The sequence below is a fragment of the Numida meleagris genome, chromosome 6 (assembly GCF_002078875.1).
Source record: "Numida meleagris isolate 19003 breed g44 Domestic line chromosome 6, NumMel1.0, whole genome shotgun sequence".
Lineage (NCBI taxonomy): Eukaryota > Metazoa > Chordata > Aves > Galliformes > Numididae > Numida > Numida meleagris.
In genome coordinates this window covers 48,655,151-48,678,387 of record NC_034414.1, presented here as the reverse complement: position 1 = coordinate 48,678,387, position 23,237 = coordinate 48,655,151, and the positions used below count along the sequence as shown (strand labels likewise).

The window sequence follows — 23,237 nt, the reverse complement described above, 5'->3', positions numbered from 1 at the left end:
TGTCTCAATGAGGACTATCAATATGTAGAGACCAAGGAACATAGCAGCTAGTCTAGACCTAAACTATCAGTTTTATAGCCTCTCTAAACTATGTATGATAAATTTTGTTCATTGAAGTCTGTATGCCATCCTTTTTTGGAGCAGAACACAAGGCATGTGTCTGTACCAAAAATGCTGTCATACTTCACACACTGCTAGTGATTGCACTGTGGAGATACAAGCTCCAGTGTGAAGGAGCTTTGTCGCTAACTGGGTTGAAGACCATTGCCATGTTGTAGGCTACACTGTGTCTAAAAGGATTATAGCTGGAGAAGCAAGAGGGTAGAAGAAGCTCCAGAATTAAAAATAAATCCCGAGTCTTCTCTGTCAACGGGAAACTTGAGCGGATCAGGCTAAAGAGGCATACAATGTCTGGAGAAAGAGATGGCCTGGAATAAAAATGCTAGATAAATATTTATAGTAACATGTAAAACCTATTGTAAGGACTTTGAGTTAGTGCCTTAACATAACTGCCAAGGTTAATTTTTCCTTCCTGAATTCACAAATCTGTTGCTGCCTAGTTATGCAGAAGGGTATGTAGCTCTCTAATGGTGTAAGCAACACACAGTGGGAATTCGAATACAGAAAGCCAAGTGTATTAACTGAGCATCCCTCAAAATTGCTTTACTTTTCATTCTTTTTCTTTTTTTTAAAAAAAAAAGAGATAAAATTTCAAATCATTTAAGTCTCACTACATAGAGTCCTCAAGACTCTTGTCAACTATTTGGTGGATGGATCACAAAAGTTTAGTTCATAAGGTCTCAGGATTTTAAGAAGGACTTTTTTTTACAGTCTTCCTATTTCACTGGAATTTGTATTGGATTTCCTATATCCAAAACTGTCAAACAAAACTAACCTTCCTTCTTTTTACCTATCTACAACACACACAAAAAAATTAATGGAAAATGAAGACCAGGATACATAAAAAATCTCAGGATTTAGACTTTGTAAAATACTTCTATTTAAATGCAGATTTCTGGGAAAATGTCCTAGAAAATTTACACCCATCATGCAAATTGGTGCTTTATGGAGGTTTTTCAGTCAAGGTTCTTGTGTGAGACACATATTATGTTTTGATATAAATAAGCAGGAGAACTGAGAAATGCCCTGTTCTCCAGTTATCTGGGGCTCAGGTTCACTGCAGCCAATGTTATGCTTTTGCATAAAAGCTATGCCCTGTATGTTGGCTTATATATAAACAAAGTCCTGTTATTAACATGGTGATAAATTTGTTCCCATAGTTACTAACACAGCCAAAAGTGCAGTCATCATTCATAAAAAAAACTTCATAAAGAAACAGCCAGCAAAATATTTCTTTTCATAAATGCATTGGCTTCAGGGGACTTAGGCCAGACTCTGAATTTGACCCAGTTCATTTTTGCAGTTAATATTAATGATGTGGGACTGAACTTCAACATGTAAAACTGGGTGAGCAATATCAGAATACATGGCAGTTTTCAAAACCACAGGACTTCACGGTGTGGTCATTTGCCTAGCAATACCCACAGCCCCTTCCCTGCTGCTAACTCTTAGAAAGCACTGCAATGACCACAACAAGCATGACTTAGGTGCCCTTACGTTCTTTGCCTTTTCATTCTTTACATCTCAGTCAAGGTAAATGTGTAGTGGTCTTGTACTTCCTTGGGCACAAAAGCCTTTTAAGTTCCATTTGCTTGATTTATTTGTTGAGTATGATTACTTTTTAAAACAATGTAAACATCTCCAACAATTATGAACATTTTGACCTGGTGGGCCACACCAATGGGCTGCTGCCTTTATTCATATAGAAAGACCCCTCATCTACAAGACAGAACAGCAGTATCTTGTCTCAAGACCCAAGCTTGCCTCTTGATATAGCTGTAAAAAAAAAGAAAAAAGAAAAAGGGGAAGGCATAGAAAATAAAACGGTTAGAGTGAAAGATGGGAGCAAATCAAATCCTACATTATAGAGTGTAGCAGAAATGCTAAGTCACGGCCTGAACCAGTGATTGAGCACCTGGTGGGAAGGCAGGGCCAACCCAGGGGAGCTCAGGTGCATGCAGTGCACCTGAGTGATGGGAAGGGGTGGAGCCAGGATCCACCCCTTTCCAGACTTCATTTAAGGATTGGCAGTGGATGCAAGGGTATATTGCTGGAGTTCTCTATGTGCTATAGATTTTCTGAAGGTAAGTAGTTTTTCTTCTTTTGTTTCTATATCCACAGCTGTTGTATTTGGGCTTATTCTCAATAGAGTTTTCACTAAAAAATGGATCCTGAGTGAGATGGTGATGCTTTTTTACAGCTGTGGTTTGTTTGGAAGGTAATTTAACTGAACCGGAACTGAAAAGGGACTGATAAATTTTCATTTATCAGTGAATGATACTATCTTCTTGAAATTTGGTGTAAAGAACACTTTAATCAGTTTGCAACTAAGTTTATCTTACTCTCTTTGGAAGTGTCAGATGTACATAGGCCAAGGAGGAGCAATACCTGGGAGAAATACTGGTGGGTAGGTACAGAGTATTCTGCAAAGCTAGGGAAGTCATCTCCAAATAGTAGATAAAAGATCATTATTTTTAACAAAGTTTGGACAGTGAGCTGAATTTGTTAAAGGTTGAATCCCTAATAGTGTCTGTAATCACTAGATCTTTCTTTGATCATGCTGTCAGCTCTTGTTGAAGTCCCACCAAAATCGTGAACACCCTTACAAATTGTAACTGAGAGATACACAGAAGAACTGGGTTGGCCAGTGTTGATTATGAAACACCATTAACATTCAGACAGAAGGAAAATAAAAGATACTAGGTAAAGGCAGCTTTATTTTAAATGATTGTATCTTCTAAGCACTAATTCAGCAAAGCACTTATACTTATGCCTCAATCAATTCATGTTTATGTGGTTTTGTTCAGCATAGGTTTACAGTAGAGTACAACGTTCTCCTTCAAAGACCTCCAATAACAACAACAATTTTATTCAGTTTTTTTCTCCTTTGCTTTTTTTTATTATGGGCACTTGGACTCTGCAACCAGTACAGCTTGTGGTATAACGGTGATATAATACAAAATTCATGCCCAATTGGACACAAATACTTGACAATTTTGCTTTTCAGTGTGAAAGTGTTCACACAGCTCTACCATCTAACACCACTGACACTCTCTTCGTCTATCTCACACTGCAGCTGTTTGCATGCTGTTTCTTCCCAGCTTCACTTCTGTTCTCTACTTTCTGCCTAGCTAGCTGGTGTTGGACTCAACTGCCACTCGAACACTTTTCTCTTTCTTCCACTGGCACAACCTTGTGACTTGCTTCCAGTTTCAAATTTAGTGTATAAGTTTGAAAAATAACTGACTCTATCAGTCACCAAATGAAAATAATAATGAGCTTTGTTCCTGGCACCTTCTGCAACTGCTTCTGACATCGAAGGGTACAACGTGCTGTAGCAGAGGTCTCCATTTGTCTCTCACCTTTAATAAATGTATCTGATCTGGTAACTTACGAGCTCCAAGGGACTGACTGGTCTACCTTCTGGCTTTATAGATAGATGAATATCTCAGAGGGACTGAATGGCCATTCTTGAAAATAGAAAGTTTCACTTCATAGTACAAAGGGCGTTTTTTAGGCTAGATATATGAAGAAAGTGGCTGTATAATTATGTGGCAGAGAGGCTCTGGTCATCACTATGAGGTTTGCAGGAGAGCGTTTGCTACCTGTGCAGTTTATACCCATTCTGCTCCTGGAAATTAAGAACCAGGAAAGAACGTTTTGTTTCCCTTTTGCATCTTCTGCAGAGTGTATAAACAGTTATTTTTTTTTAAATGACACCCACCAACTGTCCTCTTCTAATATTTCCACCTCCGCTCCATTTCTTCTCTGCACATGCACGCACATACGCACACTCTGCAGCCCTTGGAATCCACAGTGAGATTTGATTTCACTTACAGAGGATACTCTGCCATGACTGTCACCAAAGTTATATAATTGGAAGGAAACAATAAAATGACAGATTGCTTGTTCTAAATAATTGGATAGACAGGGGAGCAAACAGTGGGTTATGAAAAATATTCCTCAAAGGATGTCAAACTTCAATAACTCACATAACAAAAAGACACTGATATCTGTCCTCCTGTCACAATGGAATATTTTTAAGATCAAATTATAATTTCCTACATCAATTTTTAAATCTTTTTTTTTAAGTAATATGGAGAGAAAAGTCTGAGGATCCTCACTGAGCTTCTATTAAAAATTGATATGAAAATGCTTTACTTTGTTTTGTGGGGTAGGAAGTTTCTAACCTTTAAACAGTGTGAAAATATTAAGCTCAATACTATTAATTAGGTTTCAGTCAGCAGAGCACACAGGGACCCTGACTGAAATCACAGTTCTGGTATGAGAAGTACTATGCACATATTTTTCCAAAGATAGTGCTTTTCTACAAGAGATTTTATCTTATAAGCTGTTACTGTTGTCAAAGAAAAATAACTGTTTTATTCCTCTCAGGTGTGTTAGTAAAAGACCTTGGAATAAAATCCTATTTTCAAGTTGGTCTATCATCTGAACTACACTTATCTGTTGCTGTTTGTTTTTGTACGTTCTAAAAACTAGGACTTGTGTAGTATCCACCAGAATAAAAACTCTCATAGCTGAGAGGAATAAGGTACTTCCTTCACCCCATTTTGCAGATCACAATTCAGAAATGGGCACAACAGACTGTGTTTTCAACGACATTGTTCCAGGCACTACAGAGAAATTTGGGAGTAAGTTCTATAATCAGATGCTGATTTTTCAAGGTTACTTGTGACAGTTCAACCATCTGACAGTTGCTGGCAGTCCTTCCTGATCTAATCCATCTCCATCAGCTGGAAGATTTTTGCCTTAGTGAGTGCACCATCACTATTGTCTTCACTTATACCTCTCAAGAGTCACCTCACTGAAATCCACACATAGTGTTAGAAAATGTGAAATGTGAATTAAGACTTTATTTGTGATTCATCTGTCATTTTGCCTTTGTCACAAATCCACTGGAATAGATGTAAAGACTTCCACTGACAGCAGTATCCTACTCCCCACTCTGTGTAGTATTAAGCTTTTCACCTAAGCAAGCTTACCTACTCATCAGGGAAAGCAGTGTGCTATTTTGGCTCATTAGCTCATAGGTGCATCCTAGGGTTGTTCTTCTACTATTGCCATTCAGGTTGAAAACAGCATGTGTATCAGGCTTTGAGGCTGTGTTCCTACTCTTTACTACTTCATTAATATTTTCTGTAACTCTACATAGTCTCATGCTACATTCATTTCTGCAGCAAATGAGCACTGGAAGTGTAGTCTCTCTCTGTCATATCTCTCTCCCACACAGTCTCTCCTCGAATGAATCAAACTTGAAATTTTTATGTGGTCAAAGATTATACATAGTGTTTTCTGTAAGGAGCTCTTTCATACAAAGATTTTTTTTTCTTTCTGTGCTGCATGGATTTCTCTAAAACTGTGTATGCTTCTTTGCTTTTACTTGTGGTACTGTATCTTCTTAATTGAACAGGATCTAATGGAAAACAATGTAAACTATGGGGAAAATAATAACCCACTGGTTTTCACTGTGGGGTCAAAGCCTGTAAGCAAGATTACACTTATTTTGCAGGTTGTCTAGAGATGAATGTTTTGTATTTATACATGGGAGAAGAGTTTTCAAAACTGCTCCAGAGAGCAGGCTGCAAACCCCTGCTTTGGGGGGGGGAAATCAATAATAATTCATGAATAATGTAAATAACTCATTATATCAGTTCTCACGCAAATCCTGAAACCTATTCGCTTATGTTACTTCACTGCTTTTTTACCAAATTCTTTGCTGCCCATGGTTGGGAGTCTTTGAGTCAAGACTGTATATTAATTTACGGAGATATATGGTAGGTTATACACAAGTTATAGGCAGTACACAGCAACTCTCTGCTGTGGTTTTAAGGGTAGCTTATGCCTCTGCAGTTTGTGGACGATCTAACTGATAACACACTATGTGCAACCCAAAGCAGCAGCAGCAGCTTCAGGCAGACACAAATATTGTTAGAATACTTTGCAGGCAACATTTTACCTGAGAGCTGTATTCAGGAGAGCATAGAGTGAGATAGTTATGATTCTTCTGGATTTAAAAGTGACGAATCTAAAAGCCTTGGTCTATCTAGTATTTGGAGATTTCTAGGAAAGGAAATAAAGAAATACAGAAGGAGAAAAAGAGAGAAAAAAGACAAAGGAAATAGAAGATCACATATTTAGGAAGAAGATAAGGCTTCATCAGTGTATGTGTTTAAAATGCTGCTGTGTATGGTAGCATGAATGGTATAAGGTGGTGGTCGATATGAATTGCTCATCCCTCTACAAATAAAGTGCAGTTGCTGCCAAGATATCATGGTAGTTTGTGTTAACTGCCAACCATAGTTGTCTCCAATAGGTTACAAAAAACATTCATGTTTAAGATATATTAATGGCACTGCGTTATCTCATAATAAAGTACTTGCAAATATGTGTCACTGCTGAACAACCACATGGCACCCTATTCTAGGGCATATGGTACTGTGTGCTTTTACTAGGCAGTGAGTGGACTAATTAGACTGTGCCTTAAATAGGTATTTAGTTTTAAGAGCTTCATGGTATTTAAGTATACATTTGGTTTAGTGAACAGAAGATGCATTTTCCTAACTGGGTTCCACACTAGTAATTCATATTTCTGACCATGTATTTTGGTAAGCATCTCAGAAAAATGAGGTGTTAATTTTTAGAAACAATTATCATCCTGACCTTGATGATTAAGTATGATAATTAAAAGACGTTGTGAGTAATATGTTTTATATCATAAACATTCCTTTCTGATTTACTTACTGAAAAAAAATGCCATTTTAGAAAAGAAATTAGTATTTTTTTAACATGATTAGCAAGCCATCTGTTGACATTTCAGAACAGTCTCTTATGAAAGTCCCTAGCTTACTGCTTCAGTTTTAACATAGGAAGAACCCAAAATAGTAATGTCTTTTACAGTTGAATTGGAATAAGGTGATTTAGAAAGGGCAGATTTGTGAGAACAATAAAACACCTCGTTTCTAGAGCTCTGAAAAACTTTTGCAATGAAGCCTGACTGGAAGGGGAATTCACCCTATTTTGTCTTGTTGTTGTTGTTTCATATTGGAAATGAGTCCAGATTCCACGAAAAGATTAGCTGATGCTTGCAGACTTTTCAGCTAACCTCATCAGAGTCTCAAAGCATTTACTAAGTTTCAACCTGGGCAATGTCTGTGTGGAAACGCATGCTGGTGTTGGTTTTCCTCTCTGAAGAAGCTATATGGCTGAGTAAAGACTTACATTGTATCTGCAAGTACTCAGTATCCCCCATGCTGAAGGTTAGACAAGGTGTTTTAGCAAAAGGGTGCTCTATGCTTTGAAAGTAGGACAAGCTACGTTATAGTCCGTGTGTGCTGAAAGTGTCCTCACGAAGCACTCGCACAACAGCTAAATAGCAATTCGCAGCCTTGCTTAGCACACGTTGACTTCTCCCTAAATGCACATTGAAGAAGAATGAAAAAATACTCAAGTCAGTATATCCTTGCTCATTTCATATTTACATGCCAGAACCATCCCAATGAAATTAATAGTAAATTCCTCAAACTGTTTCACCACTGTGGTAGTCTGCTTATGGACTATGAATTGCTCCTGTGAAATCCTTGTTAAAGACAGAGGATTCAGCTGAGCTTTCCTTTGAGATTTCAGGTTTATTTAAACCTGAACCCCAAAAGCACATCTAGCAGAACTGGTATGTATCATATGATGTAGGCCAACCGTGTATGCACATCCCCAGCAAGTGCAGCTTCTCAGGTCCAGTTCCAGTACTTGGCATTGGGAACAAACTTGAGACAATATAGTAGAACTGTCCAGAGCAAAAATGCAAGTCTGGTGTGCCTCATCACAGCAGATCTCTGATGATGCCCCTCTTTGTTTTTTGGAAGTGATGGGAAAAGGTACCCACAGAGCTCAGTGTCCTCTGTGGGGAAAACCCAGACTGCTTCACACCTACAGAACTTAAGATTTTCTAAGGTCCCATGCTGCAAAAATAAATCTGGAGTAGAATCCATCTTTGTAAGTCCATCTCTCAAACTGTCCAGATTCTAGTCTGACTTTAAATGAATGTATTCACATTTAGTTTTGTTTTGTCTTGATGCTAAATGCACTTCTGAAATTCATTCTGATTTTTTTGATGTAGTTCATATACAATTTTTCTTCTCTCACCCATTCTCTTCCTATCCTATTATTAGGAGGATGTGCAGGAAGGAAAGGAAAATACAATAACCAGCTAGCTCACAACTGCAGAAGGAGAGGGGAGGATGAAAAGAGAAACTGGTGGCATTTTTTTATTAATTTACTCATCCTAATTTTCCTCTCAAGCCTCAGTTAAGCAAAGCTTTACAAAGACACCGTTGACTTCCCTATTGTCTGTGGGACTTTTGCAGATAGAGAATAGCTCCAGGGCTACTCTAATCTCCTCAAGCCACTCAATTAGCATTCGACCCATTGTGAGAAGCCTGTGTATTGAATTTTCAGTCACCTGGGCCTGGCGGACATCTGTGGATGATGAATGTTTGCTTGTTCTCACGATACAGAGGTCCCGAACAAGTGGACAGCATATGTACCATAATTTCCTGGCTAAACACTGCAGTCCTTTGCTAATTATTAAAGATGCAGAAGCCTCTTTCTTTCTCTCACCCTGTCGCTCCCTCTGTCTCTCTCACTTTCTTTATGTCTTTGTTCTGTAGCAGCCTCAGCAATGGAAGAACGGCAGTTCAGATGCCTCAGTGTCTTGCTTGATTGAAGTGGGTTGAGTACAATATCCTTTCTTTCTGTAATATTTACAAACCAGAACAGTTGAACTGTACATCAAAGAACAGCCAAAACATTTCTTCTGTCACTTCACAGGCAGCATATCTCACCAATGTCTGCTTGTATAAAGTAAGCAATTAAGATTGCATTGAACTCCCCTAAACTACTGATACATCCAGATCGAGCTTCAGCTTCTCGAAGATCCAGTCATCTTAATCTAATCATTTCTTGGTTGTTTTGGGTTTTTTATTTGTTTTGTTTTTTTGATGTGTGGGTTTTTTAATCTTAAACTAATTAAGTTTGATTTATTTCTGGTCACTTTTGTAATTGAATGTACCTGGGTAGAATGAGATTTTAAGAAATGTAAGACAGACGAGGGCAAAAGGATGAAAGGACTTTGACCCAATACATCATTTCAGTCATATCCCACTTTTAATCTTTTCTACTCTTGCAAGCAAGAAATATATCCTAAAATACAAAACGAGGTACGCATTCAAGGCTCTGTTACAATTCCCAATATCACAGAATTGTAGGGGTAGGAAGGGACCACAAAAAGAGCAACCTTGCCTCTCTTCCCACATGTGACTTACCAGCATTGTGACAGCTTGTGGGTGGCAGTGGTGGTGGAACTCAGCCATCGCCTTGGAGGAACAGTGAAAAGGAAGGAGCAGTGGAGACCTTGGGTCCTAAACCAGGAGCCAGACTGTGGACTATTAACCTGGTTGCCACAATCCACCTTCTTGCTGGGATCAGATTGTTGTGCTTCCCTCTAGCCACCTTCCACCATTGCTGTGCAAGTGTTGCCTGGTCCTAGCCTGCTGGTGCTGTGTGACCCATGGTGTCACCCAGGTGTGGGGATAATGCTCACATTATGCTTCCCTGGCGCACTGCAAGGAATCACTAGCTAGCACTGACCTCTCCGTTTTTTAGTCATCTTGTTGTTTAAGCCTTTGTAATCAGTGGACCTGTGTCTTAGCAAATCCCACATGTGCACCAATATTTGAAACCCAGAGGGCTGTAAAGAGTGAATTCCACTAACTCCTTTTAATGTGGTCTTCTGGCTGAGGTCAGGAATAATGCACTCCATCTAGAAAATGTTTTAAATGCTTTCCATGTTCATTGTGAAATAACAATGTCCTCTGATTAAAAAGACATATCAAAGCTAAAGGGGAGGGTAGCACAGCTTTCTCCAAAGAATGTTTCAATTAGATTTGAAATGGTATCAATAAGAGAAAAGAAATGACCCATGCACAGAGATTTTCCTCTCTGCCTGATCTCTTGCTGAGCCTTATGTAGTTACATACCCCAGAGAAACTTTCTTTCTTTAGAGCAGTCTGTGTTTGTGAGTGCGTAGGGCTGGGGGTGGGAGTCAGAGGTTACACCACACAGCAGCTGAGCCAGACACTGAACTCCTTTGCGGCACTTAAATGATTGATCTTTGCTATTTAAATGAGCTTCTAAAATTACCCATCTAACTTTTTAGAGGTAGCACAGCATGTTTTATTGTTAAAACAATAACTTTCTACAGAAAACATTTTTGTGTTGTTCTTTGTATCAGTGGAAAAAAAAATGCAAGTTACTAGCTTTGAATCAGCAGGGCTGGCGCAGAAGACTGTGGGAGCAATTATCACTGATCCTGCAAAAATACGGTGATCTGTCCCTTACCTTAAAACTGACCTGCACAAACAATGCATCAATCAGAAAGCAGATCCATCTATGTACTTGTCTGGCTCTCATTGCTATATGGCTCTGATCATCACAGTAGTTTGAAACCTTTCCTAATCCACCTACTGTCCCTCCTCTTTTCTCATTCATTTTGACAGTGATAACTGCTTGAGCCTTTCCTGTCATCATTTGCCCTTGACTCTGTGGAAGAGTTTGGAGATCTTTCAGAGGCTTGGTCTGTTGTCAGCATCAGACTATGGCAAGGAATTGGATGGTAACAATGCACAGAAAAGTCTGTGCTGTGGGTCTTGCTCTACAATTAATTCCTCTATTCTGCCTGAGAATTAACAATCCTGAATCTATCTAGGAGCATGTGCATCTGAAACTACACATTATATTGAATGGGTTTTAAAAATGTCTCCAGGAGCTAACCATCAATGGCAATGAATTGTGTTTGTGTGGAAATTATTACAGCTTATTAAAATATTTTCCTTTGCAGTATATCCTGCAATCCCGTAAGTCCACGTTTACTTAGAATCTTTACTTTTTTTTTAGATGACATTGCAGGTTATTGCTGTTTGATGCAGTTGGAGTTGGCGTTTTAAAATATTCATTTCAGATCAGAAGTGATGTATTTGCTTGAGACGTGAGTGGTTTATAACTGCCAGCATTGACTTTAAATTTAATGACACAAAGAATGTCACGTACATGTGACACAGTCATCATTTCCTTCATTGTAATGCAACTTTGTGGCACAGACGACATCATTTGTATGCGAGTTTCCATGCAAATAATGTCATTTGAATCCTTTTAACAGGAGATAATGACACAAAATTCCAGGAGAACAGGGAACAGGCCATGAAATAAGGACTTTCAAGTGACAAATGGCAAGTTACCTTCCTTATTTACATTTCTCTAATTTTTCTTCTTTTTCTTATTGCTCGAGGCCAGTTGGACCCAAAGGAACGGTCAGGCAGGGAATAAGAACTACAAACACCTTCATATCCCCATTAATACATAGTCTGCATAGAGGGGCACTCCCACTGGGCTGCACTCAAAAGTTGCTCTGATACTTTTGTTCCATTCAAAGTTTGTTGTTTTTCATTTTTTTGTTTTTTAAAAAAAACTTTTCACCTTTCATAATAGAAATGTCACCATCACCCAATACAGCAGGCCCTACAGATACAGCTGCAATCCCAACCCACCTGGAGGAGATAAGAACCTCCGTAAGCAATAGTTCTCTTTGTCCTGCCTTTATCTCATCCTTCACAGATGAGATATAGCCAGATATCTTGGGCCTCTCTAACAGCTTCTCCACCATCTTATCCCATTACTTTTCCCACAAAATGATTCCCACCCACCCTCACTTTATGCAGCCATTCTCCAGCTGCAGTGAAATGAAATCTTGGCCCCTCCAGATAGCAGGGCTTTCCTGCTCACCTTGGAAAGTCCCATAGCCTACAGGAAGTCACACATGGATAAATTAATGCAATGCATCCCAGCACTCTCTGTGCCATGTTGCTATCATGCCTAGGATTGATGCATAGGCAGTGCCTTTTGGATAGACTGCATTCATTTAGTCCAAGTTTATTGATTCAAGTGTGTCTCTTTATTTCTGAGTGAATTGAAGTGCACCATTAACTGAATGGAAAAAATAACACATGTAAGAACAGCTTTTTTTCCTTGTGTAATTTTACCAGCTTTAAGCATGGTGGTTTGTAGCTAATACTAGTGAATAGAACTATTTTGGATTTTTTTCTCCACCCACCTCCCCCTTTAATTTTTGCACACATCACTTTCTAACCTTAGCAGTCTTGAGCAGAAGGCTGGTTATGTTGCCTTTCTTCAGCTCTGCATCCTGAGATGGGTTTTGACACAAGGAATCAAACAGTTGCTCTATCATGCTCTGCACAATGTTTCCAGAGGTCCTTGATGTGTCAGTGCCTGGAACATAAGAACAGGTGGCTTCTCTTTTTTTTTCCAGTAGTTGTGTGTTTAAACACTGCTCTCCTCTATGGATGAATATATTCTCAATAAGGAGTTGCATTAGGGCTCAACATGGCAAGTCTCTGCATCTGATTTGCATAGCTTTCCAGCACAAAAACTAGCTTTCCCTGTGGAAAGGGAAGGGGTCAGAGGATTACATGGGAAAGACCATTATTCACAAAAACAGGTTTGTCTGTTATGTCATGTTTTTCACAGCTTTAAGCTCCGAAATTTCAAACAGCAGAAACAGCCCTCTTGAAGTAGAAGACGAGGATCAGCACTGTATCTTCAAATGATGAGTGAGTAACTCCCTTCACTCTAAGAGTACCAGGACTGTCCCAAATTTGAAGACACTTTGAGTGTTTATATTCTGTTATTTTTGCTGATCTTTTCACATCCCCACAAGAAATGTGCCATGTCATCTGTGCTGTTTGGCTAGCTCCTTGTGGGGTGCTCACCATGTTCCTGTGTGGCTGGTCCTCCCTCTCTCTCACACCACACCTTCTGCGCAGCTAATATTTGAGCCACTGCCTATGTACCTATGTACCTACCAAGGTATCAAACATCACTAGTAACATCACAGTGGACAATGATAGACAAAAGCTTGATTCCTTGCGTCAAGTCCTGTCTCAGGAAGGAGATGCAAGAGAGCCAATGTAAGTCATGCTTGGGAGGAAATGACTGCAGCATACTGCAGTTTGTGTGTTGGAGGCTTCCAATTTTCTCACCAGATGCTCTATATCATTGGGCAGAAGAGCAAGGTGCAGCCTGTCGGTGCCTGATCTTGCTGTGTTAAACCAGTGGACTCTAAGCTCTGCAGCACATCTGCCTTGCTGTATGCTCCAAATCCCAGATATCCAGTTTAGAAATGTGTTAAGACTGGCGTGAACCCCTTTGGTCTGTTAATTTAGGTTTTCATCCTGGCAAGGTCATGGCTACGTGCAACCAGGAGCTAGGGTTGCTATCAGTACAGAGGCAACTTTAAAATATCTGACACACAAGGCCCCACAAGCACAATGACTTTAAATTAGAAACATATGAAAGGCACAGATTTCAAGGCAGAGCAGTGTAGTTCCAATTTTAGCTTGTAGCACTGAGGCAAGTGCTGTAAATTTTGAAATCTGTGTAACCTGTGAAACGCATCCATTTTTTGCTGCACAGATAACAGCGCAGAGCAGCTCATAGGCTCTGAACTACGGTAGTGTAAGGCAAGATGATCTTTGACCTACAAAAGTCTGAGAGCTTCCCCAGCTGCTGCCTGCCCCAGCCTATATGCATAGGTTTCTCACCAAAATGTAATTAAAAGTGCCCTTTTTGAGGTCCATATGAAACAGAGATATATGCTGCCTCTCAATTTTTTCCAGACTTTAGGGTCAGACGGTGACCAGACACGCAAGTAACAGTCAAATTATACAGGAAGTTGTCAAAAGGGTCCTAGCACAGGCAGAAAGGACTTTTGACCTTCTTAGGTGTCAAAGGTCTGGTTCAAGTTTCTTCATAGTAATCTGTAGCTATGGCAATGAAAATGGAGCCTTTGAGTGAATCAGTTTGTGGGTTTTGCTTTGAAAGTTTCTTTGACTTTCATATTTGAGTTGAATTTTAATTAAAAAAAAATTGCTTAAAGCTATAACCCAAGAAAGACTTTATTTACAATAGGAAAAGAGCTGAGGCTGACAGCTGTAAGGGTGGGTGCAGGAAAAGAAAAATGGGTAAAGAAAAAGCACAATGGTGTCTCCTCACACTAGAATCTAACCTAGATTTCTTTTTTCTTTGTCTCTTTCTCCTTCTCTCCTTTTGCCCAATTGCTTAAGGAGGAGGTTACCTGCCTCACACTTCCAAAGAACCTAAAAGTATTTTCAGACACACAAGTAGCCTGTGAGAAAATCAGTAGGATGTGCTGACGGTGTCTTCAAAGTCAGACAGAAAAAGAGAAGGCTAAAGGCAGATTGAAATGGTTTACAAAAAGCAAAAAAAGGATGGATTTTTTCCACCGTGGCCACTAATCATAATCATAGCCATTCTTCATTTTTGTTGTTGTCGTTGTAATAGTAGTTGTCTTGCAGATTCATTAATGCAAGCATAAGAAAAGATTAAGAGAGTTTGGATTATGACACAACTATCGATATTGGTGCTTGACAGCAACATTATCACCTCATTGATATAAATGCTGAGCATAGGTGATTTTAAAGGTGTAACTGATTAAAGGAACATAAATAGTGGTCCTGGCATGAATACTGTCAAGCATAAATCTGGGACATTGGCGTATTGTGTGAACCCAGCTTTTGACTGGCCTGAAACCTTCCATTTATGCCTCACTGAGAAGATACTTGTCACTACTCTTTTTTTTTTCCCCTTAACTGAGGACAACAAAAATATTTTTATCATTTTTAAATGCTGTCCCCCTGAATCTACCATATTTTACATTTTTCCTATTATTATTTTCTTTAAAAAAGGAGAAATGGTTTGTCAGTCTCATTATTGGTCAGCATAGTGGTGGAGAAAGCTCAAGAGAAGTTTGATGCTGCATGGGTTTTAATCAAGGAGATATTTGTCATTAGGCTACCACATGTCCAATTTTAATGTGATGACTGTTTTTTCTAGTCTTTCCTGGGAAATTTCCTAGTTATGGCTATTCGAGCATGTACAGATAAACTCAGTTGTGCAAGTATCCTGTGTACTATGCATCATGTCCTTGTCCCATTAAGTGCATTGAGTGCATGCAGATCCTTTCTGCAGCACGTTCCATTCAGTCTCAGATTTATCGATATCATTGTGCATAAATTTCCAAGAAAGAAATGTAAGACTGTGCTGTACAAAATGCATCCAGGCTTGTCTCCACAGCTTTCACTCACCTCCAGCCAAAAGATCAGATACAAGGGGAGAGCTTCAGTGAATGTGGGTGGGAATGGCAGGGACAGCATGGAACACCCTACGCCCTCCCTCCCTCACAGCTTGGACTCAGCTGCTGCTTGCCAAGGCTGAAGACCAGAGATATCCACAAGATATATTGCATAATGGTGTGGAAAGGAAGCATTCAGTGTCTGGGTGGTAATAGTATCCATCCTTGTAGAAATGATTCTACATCTGCTCTTGGATTCTCTTTCACCTTAGTAGATACAGGCACAGAGACCCACACTTCCATCCATAACATGCCTGAGCTGATAGGGCAGAAGCAGAGGTTAGGAGGATAGTTTTCTGTGAAATCATCATCCAAAGCTGTCCAAAAATATAACGGGACCTGTTCTTTATTTCCCATTGCTTTTAAGATTGGGTTATGGTCCTACTGTTTATCACATTCATCCTCCAAAGATAGCCAAACAATTGAATCAGACATCCAGATTACAACAAATAGTGGAAACTGCAATATCCGTGTACTGTGTGGAACAGAGGAAATGGTATTCCTAAGATCACTAGTCCTAATAAGAGGGAAAATGTTATCTTAAAGTAACGTATACACACACTATGTTCTTTACAGTGCAAACATGCTGTTGGCTATCTAAACAAACTCAGTTTGGTTCCATGTAAAGACTCGGTAGCTATTTTCCACTTATACTTTACAATACCTTTTGTTTGAAGCTCTCCTGACATCCTGTCATTGAAAATGAAATTATGTTCCCTACGTACCCTGGAATAGTAACTGTTATTCCCTTTTTGCATATAGAGTATTGGCTTCTGACCTCCATTATATATACACCACAACACTTGAGTGATTTTTGAGGAGTGAGGGACCCAGTAGTGATGGAGACTGGTAAGTAATGGGCTCTAGTAAGGCAAAGGGTGAACCAAAAATACTTTTCGTGTTACATTTTCTCAGCTAAACAGGAATACTGTGTCTGTGTCCCAAATATAATTTGCCTTGGAAGACACCATAAATTAGAGAAAGGTAGAAAATAACTTGATTAAAAACTAAGAGCATTAAGAAGGGGTTTTTTCCAATCATAACTAGCAAGATCTTCCAGCAATGTTCCATCAAAAGAAAGGAAGAATAGAACAGTGAAACTGTCACACTCCCTTACATGTTCTCTCAAATCCAGAATATCTTTCTATTACAGAACTCACTTGGGATACTGGAGGCTCATGCTGAGATCTCCTTGGTGCCTCGGTACACTGATTTTAATCTAGATCACTTTGGTGAATAATCATTGTGTTACAAGTTATTGTAGGGCAAATTTCTGAAATCTTCCCCCCACAAATTCTGTCCCAAAGAAGAGAAACCTTTTTGCCCTATTAGTATTTTGGGAGTGCAGAAGACAGAATACTGGAAAATTCCTGACCAGATCCACTTTAAAAGTTTGAGAATATTTTGAAACAAATAAAAAAAAAATACAGCACCATTCACATCTAAAAATCAAAGGATAACCTCTGAAAATCATAGAATACAGAAAAGAAAAGAAACACAGAAAGAAACACTCGGTGGTTAAAATCTTAGATTAATGGTTTTGTAGACTGGATCTGTGTTTTTAAAAAGATTTTTCCCTCACTTTCTATTTTGTTCAAGTAATCACTGAATATGAAAAAAAGGAAATTTAAAGTATAATGCATAACTAGTATCTGACTATAGAGTTTTGATTCAGTGAATTAATTTCTGCTTTTATTTAGACATCATTCTTGACTTGTATTTCCAATGCAAGATGTGGCCTGATGCTTTTCAGACTTCAACTGGAGATATCTCGATCAAGGTGTGGAAATTGCATTATGATAACTTTAGATTGAGAGGATTCTCAGAACTCTTACATTTCTCTGTCTTCTATTTTTTTCCTCCAAATTTTAGAAACAAGCCAAATGTAAAATCCCTATGGTTTTAGTAATTGATAATATCAACATGATTATATAGATTTGGATGGAAATTCACTGTATTTGTATTTTTAATTCTTGGTTCTTCTGAGTTATGAGATCCCAATATTTTTTCCATTGAAAGAAGTTGTCTGTAGTTGACAGGTTGGAAGGATGGTACCTGTTTTAGATCAGGAAGGAAATTAGTGAGAGAAAGAAAAAGCCAAGATTGTCTTTTTTCTTTTTTCCTCTTTCTTTCCATGTACAGTGGCTAATTGAAGTTTTGGCAGGCATTGTGTGATGGGACAGACCTTATTTAGAGTGCCCCAAACAGCCTTCCACTAAGCAAACATTCGTCGGGCTTCAAGGAAATATTTGTGCTCCTTGTGCCAAAATAGAGCTCTGATCTAATTCAACGATTCAGAGGTACTAAACAGTGTTTGGCTTAGTGGATTTGTCCGCTGCTGTTTTGCAGATAGAGAGCTGTAAAGTGCAACCTAAGCTGTTCCAACTGCAAGGATCATCCTTTGAATGAATGGTTAAACCCAAACATACAGCGATTAGAGCCAGGCAGTGATCCCAATTCCTCAAAGTATCGATTTTGCAGCTTGAGGAGTAGAGGTGATAGTATGTATAATTTCTGTAAGTTAGAGAAGATAGGAAGACTTATATTTTCAAACTCAGCTTCAGAAATGCCTGCCTGTTTGTTAACATTTATTATTAAGAATACGTGATTTGCATCAAGCATGAGTGTATACAAATTGTAAGCTCCCAACTGCCTGATTTCAGCGAAATGGGCAAGAAGGGCACAATTTAAAATAAAATCTCAATTCACAGTTTTCATCTGAATCCTGACAAAATCAAACAGGGCACCTTGCAGTCCTCTTGGTTTGATTGATGCTCTGAATGTGCAGAAGGATTCATTTAAAAAGAGGTGTCATGTTAAGAAGAGACAGGTAGACAGGCATTAAAACTGAGGGGAAAAAAAGGATTTCTGGCATTGCTCCAAATTTCCTCAGTTGATTTTACTCTTTCTTTTTTTTTTATTAACAGTTATTTATATATAAAAGTTAAAAGTGGTTCAACAGTGTAGATTTGATTCTGAACAAGTGCTTTCAGTGGGAGCAAACTTAGGTACTTTGGGACATATCAAAATCCCACTGAAGAAATCTGAAAATATTGGCTTTGGTGGGTAAAGGATCAGCTAGGTCTGATTAATTTTTGCACAGTGCATGTCCAAGGTCAGTGTCTTTCTCTGCATCAACCAGTTAATAACACTCACATTATATAATATCTAAGCATGTTTTCACTATCTTCTTACAGTGCAGCTTAGATTTACTTTATTTTTCATTTCTTTTACCATCCTTATGATTTTTTTCTCCATTCTTATTAGAACAAGAACTATATTTTCCAAGACTCATACAGGAAGCAGTTGGTAATATCTGACCACAGTAACTTGGGAAGGACCACTCATATCCCAGCAGAGCTGTCAGATATATCTGACCTTCCCCACTTAATAGGAATGTACTTTTGATCAGTTCTCATTGTTTCAATCAGGAGTGTAAAACTGTGATGAAAATGAATGTCTTTTTTTTTTTTTAAGGGGAGGTAGTAAAAGAGCTGTTAAAGTGATACCTATCAGGAAAAGGGAAAAGACTGTGGTTAACAATCAATAGACTCATGTTCAAGTTTGCAGTAGCTAACTTCAGTAGTATACTTCAGTAGTATAGTATACTTCAGTCCTCAGTGCCAGTTCAGATCCTCCTCTCTCCTTGCTAAGGCCTTGTTTTGAGAGTTAAAGTGGATCACTAAAAGGCTTTAGTGAGAATACGTTAGTTTAATCTATAAGAAATCTGTGTGGCTGTTTTTATTCAGAAGCAGTCTGTGTTTTACTCAGCTTCGTGCTTTATTGAGGTAGATGTGTGACCTTAGCCAATAGGTTGTGCCTTTGTGTATCTAGGTAATCTTGAAAAAATAATGAATATCTAAGGGTTAACTGAGAGCTGCAAAGTTTTGTACAGGTCTTGACTGATTAAATTTGGTTGTTACTATTAAAATAATCTGACCTTGTAAAGTCTTCAGATACAGGCTACAGAGCTCTTAATCTTCCCAGAGTCTCTTTGCTCATCATAAAATTTTTCTCTCATTCCTACTGATGGTGTTGTAGATTATGAAAAAAATCTATGTTGATATTTATATAATCACGTTGAAGAAAACCTTTTTCTTGCAGCAGTAACTTCCAGTTACTTAAACTTTCTTTTCTCTGACAGAGATACTCCCTACCAAATCTCTTTTTCTGGCTTTCTGCAAATTCTACCTTGTCCTCCTTCCAGTTCTCTTCTTCTGTTCTTCTACACTATTTCTTTCCCTCCTGTCTGCATTTCTTCATTAACTTTTATTTGCCTAAAAAAAAAATCACGTTTTAATAGGAGTTGGGATCCACCCAAATGTGATTTTTAATACTTCCAAAGTGTTTTACCAAAGTGTCTAATCTTCTTTTACTAGGAACTATATGTACTTGTTTCAGTTCCTGGACAGTGAGATCAGGTTTAAGGACCATATGTTGAATGCAGTCACAAGTTATGTGTTTGATGTGGACATGAGTAACTTGAGGCAGATATGACGAATGTGATTTTAGCCAAATTTAGCCAATTCCATGCCTAAGGGACTTCCAATGTAGGTTGCCACTCCTATGTTTCACTCCCACATCGAGCTGCCTATGAGTGGAGAGTCGTGTTGGCATGGGATTGGTTTGGAGAGGGCAGCAACAGCAGGAAAACACTTTATCTCCCTCTGATCACAGAGTGTGGTATATAGAGTAAGATGGACAATGGGGGAAGCACTTCTCCTCAAACAGAGGACATGCCAGGCATGCGGGTCATATCAGGGGGACCAATGAACCTTTTAGTTTCTATAAATCGTTTCCCATCCTGTCTCCACAGCAGTCAAAGAATCATAGAATTGTAGAATTGCTCAGGTTGGAAAAGACCTTCAAGATCATCAAGTCCAACTGCAACCTAACCATACTACCCTGAACTCTAACAACCCACCACTAAATCATGTCCCTGAGCACCACATCCAAAAGGTTTTTAAACACATTCAGGGATGGTAACTCAACCACCTCCCTGGGGAGCCTATTCCAGTGCTTAACAACCCTTTCAATAAAGAAGTTTTTCCTGATATCCAACCTAAGCCTCCCCGACACAACTTGAGGCCATTTCCCCTTGTCCTGTCACCAGTGAGAAGAGACCAACCTTGCTCTCACTGTAATCACCTTTCAGGTATTTGAAGAGAGCAATAAGGTCTCCCCTCAGCCTCCTCTTCCCCAGACTAAACAGCCCCAGTTCCTTTAGTCGCTCCTTGTAGGGCACATTCTCCAAGCCCTCCACAAGACTTCTTGCCCTTCTTTAGACCTGCTCCAGCACCAAAATGTCCTTTCTGTATTGAGGTGCCCAAAACTGAACACAGTCCTTGAGGTGGGGCCTTACCAGTGAGGGGGCAGGACTACTTCCCTAGTCCTGCTCACCACACCATTGCTGATATAAGCTGGGATGCCACTGGCCTTCTTGGCTACCTGGGCACATTGCTGGCTCATATTCAGCTGACTGTCCATCAGTACACCAAGGTCTCTCTCTGTCAGGTAGCTTTCCAGCCACTCCTCCCGAAGACTGTAGGGTTGCCTGGGGTTGTTGTTACCAAAATGTAGGACCCGACACTTGCCCTTATAGAAACTCATATGATTTACCTTGGCCCATGGATCCAGTCTATCCAGGTCCCTCTGTAGTGCCTTTCTACCCTCTCGCAAATCAACACTCCCTCCCAACTTGGTGTCGTCTGCAAACTTACTGAGGGTACACTCAATCCCCTCATCAAGATAATTGATAAAGTTGTTGAATAGGAGTGGCCCCAGTACTGTGGGGGACACCACTCATGACTGACCGCCAACTGGATTTAAATCCATTGACCACAACTCTTTGGGCCCGGCCATCCAGCCAGTGTTTCACCCAGCAGACTGTATACTCATCCAAACCATGGTCAGCCAGCTTCTCCATGAGGATGCTATGGGGGAGAGTATCAAAGGATTTACTGAAGTCCAGGTAGACCACATTGACAGCCTTACCTTCATCCACTAAACGGGTCACCATGTCACAGAACGAAGTCAGGTTTGTCAAGCAGGATCTACCATTCAAGAACCCATGCTGACTGGTCTGATCCCCTGTTTGACCATTAATTGATCCATGATGGCTCCCGAGATTATCTGTTCCACAACCTTCCCTGGGACAGAGGTGAGACTGATAGGCCTGTAACTACTGGGATCATCTTTCCGGCCCTTTTTGAAGATGGGTGTCACATTTGCCAGTTTCCAGTCCACCGGGATGTCCCTGGTTAGCCAGGACTGTCGAAGGATGATGGAGAGTGGCTTGGCAACCACATCTGCCAACTCCCTCTGCACTCGAGGGTGCAGTCCATCTGGACCCATGGACCTGTGGGTGCCCAGCTTTCGGAGCAGGTCCAAAACCATCTCATCATGGATTATGAAGGGCCTGTTCTGTTCCCCGTCCCTATCTACCAGCACAAGGAACTATGTGCCACCAGAGCAACTAGTCTTACTATTAAAGACTGAGGCAAAGAAGGCATTAAGTACCTCAGCCTTATCCTGATCCTTGGTCACCGTGTTGCCCTCAGCGTCCAACAAGGGATGGAGATTCTCCCTAGCCCTCTTCTTACTGTTAATGTATTTATAGAAATATTTATTGTTGTCTTTCACCTTAGTGGCCAAGTTCAGTTCTAGCTGGGCTTTGGCCTTTCTAATTTTCTCCCCGCACAGCTTCACTACATACTTGAAATTGTCATAAGTTGCCTGCCCCCTCTTTCAAAGACAATGAACCTTCCTTTTGTTCCTGAGTTCCAGCCAAAGGTCTCTGTTCAGCCAAACCGGTCTCCTACCTCATTGGCTCGTCTTCCATGACTTGGGGATGGTCAGCTCCTGCACCTTTAAAATAATTTCTTTAAAGTATTCCAAGCCTTCCTGGGCTCCCATGCCCTCCAGAACTACCTCCCAAGAGACTCTCTCAGCCATGGTCCAAAACAGACCAAAGCCTGTGCTCCAGAAGTCTAAGGTGGCAGTTCTGCTGACTCCCCTCTGTGGTTCAACAAGGATCAAGACATCTGTCATTTTGTGATCACTTTGCCCCAGACAGCCTCCAACCTTTATATCCCTCACAAGACCTTCCCTGTTAACGAACAGCAGGTCCAGGATTTTGTTTCCCCTTGTTGGCTCCTTTACCAACTTTGTCAGGAAGTTATCTCCCGCACATTCCAGGAACCTCAGGGACTGTTGGCATTCTGCTATATTATAATTCCAGCAGATTTCTGGGAAGTCCCCCACAAGAACAAGGGGCAGAGACCTCGAGACCTCACCCAACTGTCTATAAAAGTATCTTATCCACCTCTTCATCCTGGTTGGGTGGCCTGCAGCAGACTCCCATGTCAGTCTTATTGGCCTTTGCTTATATTCTGACCCATAAGTTCTCAGCCCTATCATCACTATCATTAATTTCCATAAGTTCACTTTCTTTCTTAACATAGAGGGCTATAGCACTGCCTTTCTTGCCTTGCCTATCTCTCTTGAAAAGTTGGTAGCCATTGATCACAGCACTCCAGCTGTGTGAGTCATCCCACCATGTTTCTGTGATGGCAACTATGTCATAGTTTTCTGACTGCACAATGGCCTCCAGCTCCTCCTGTTTGTTACCCATGCTGCATGTGTTAGTGTAAATGCAGCTGAGCTGGGCCACCTTTTGAGTGGAAGGAGCTCTAATACCCTCTTTACCATGCTCAAGTGTTTCCGTAGACACCAACCTCACACCAACCCATGTTTTTCCTGCAAAAAGGTGTGTCAGCCTCCTCCTTCACCAAGACACAAGACTGTGGGATCTTACTAG

The 23,237-nt window shown here is 40.0% G+C and overlaps 1 long non-coding RNA gene across 1 annotated transcript; it reads left to right on the top strand.

Annotated features, from left to right (window-relative positions):
* LOC110401548 lies at positions 2,177 to 19,478 on the top strand. The gene is made up of 5 exons (XR_002440420.1): positions 2,177 to 2,204; positions 12,736 to 12,818; positions 16,181 to 16,267; positions 17,119 to 17,198; positions 18,686 to 19,478. It is a non-coding gene; the product is annotated as an uncharacterized LOC110401548 (long non-coding RNA).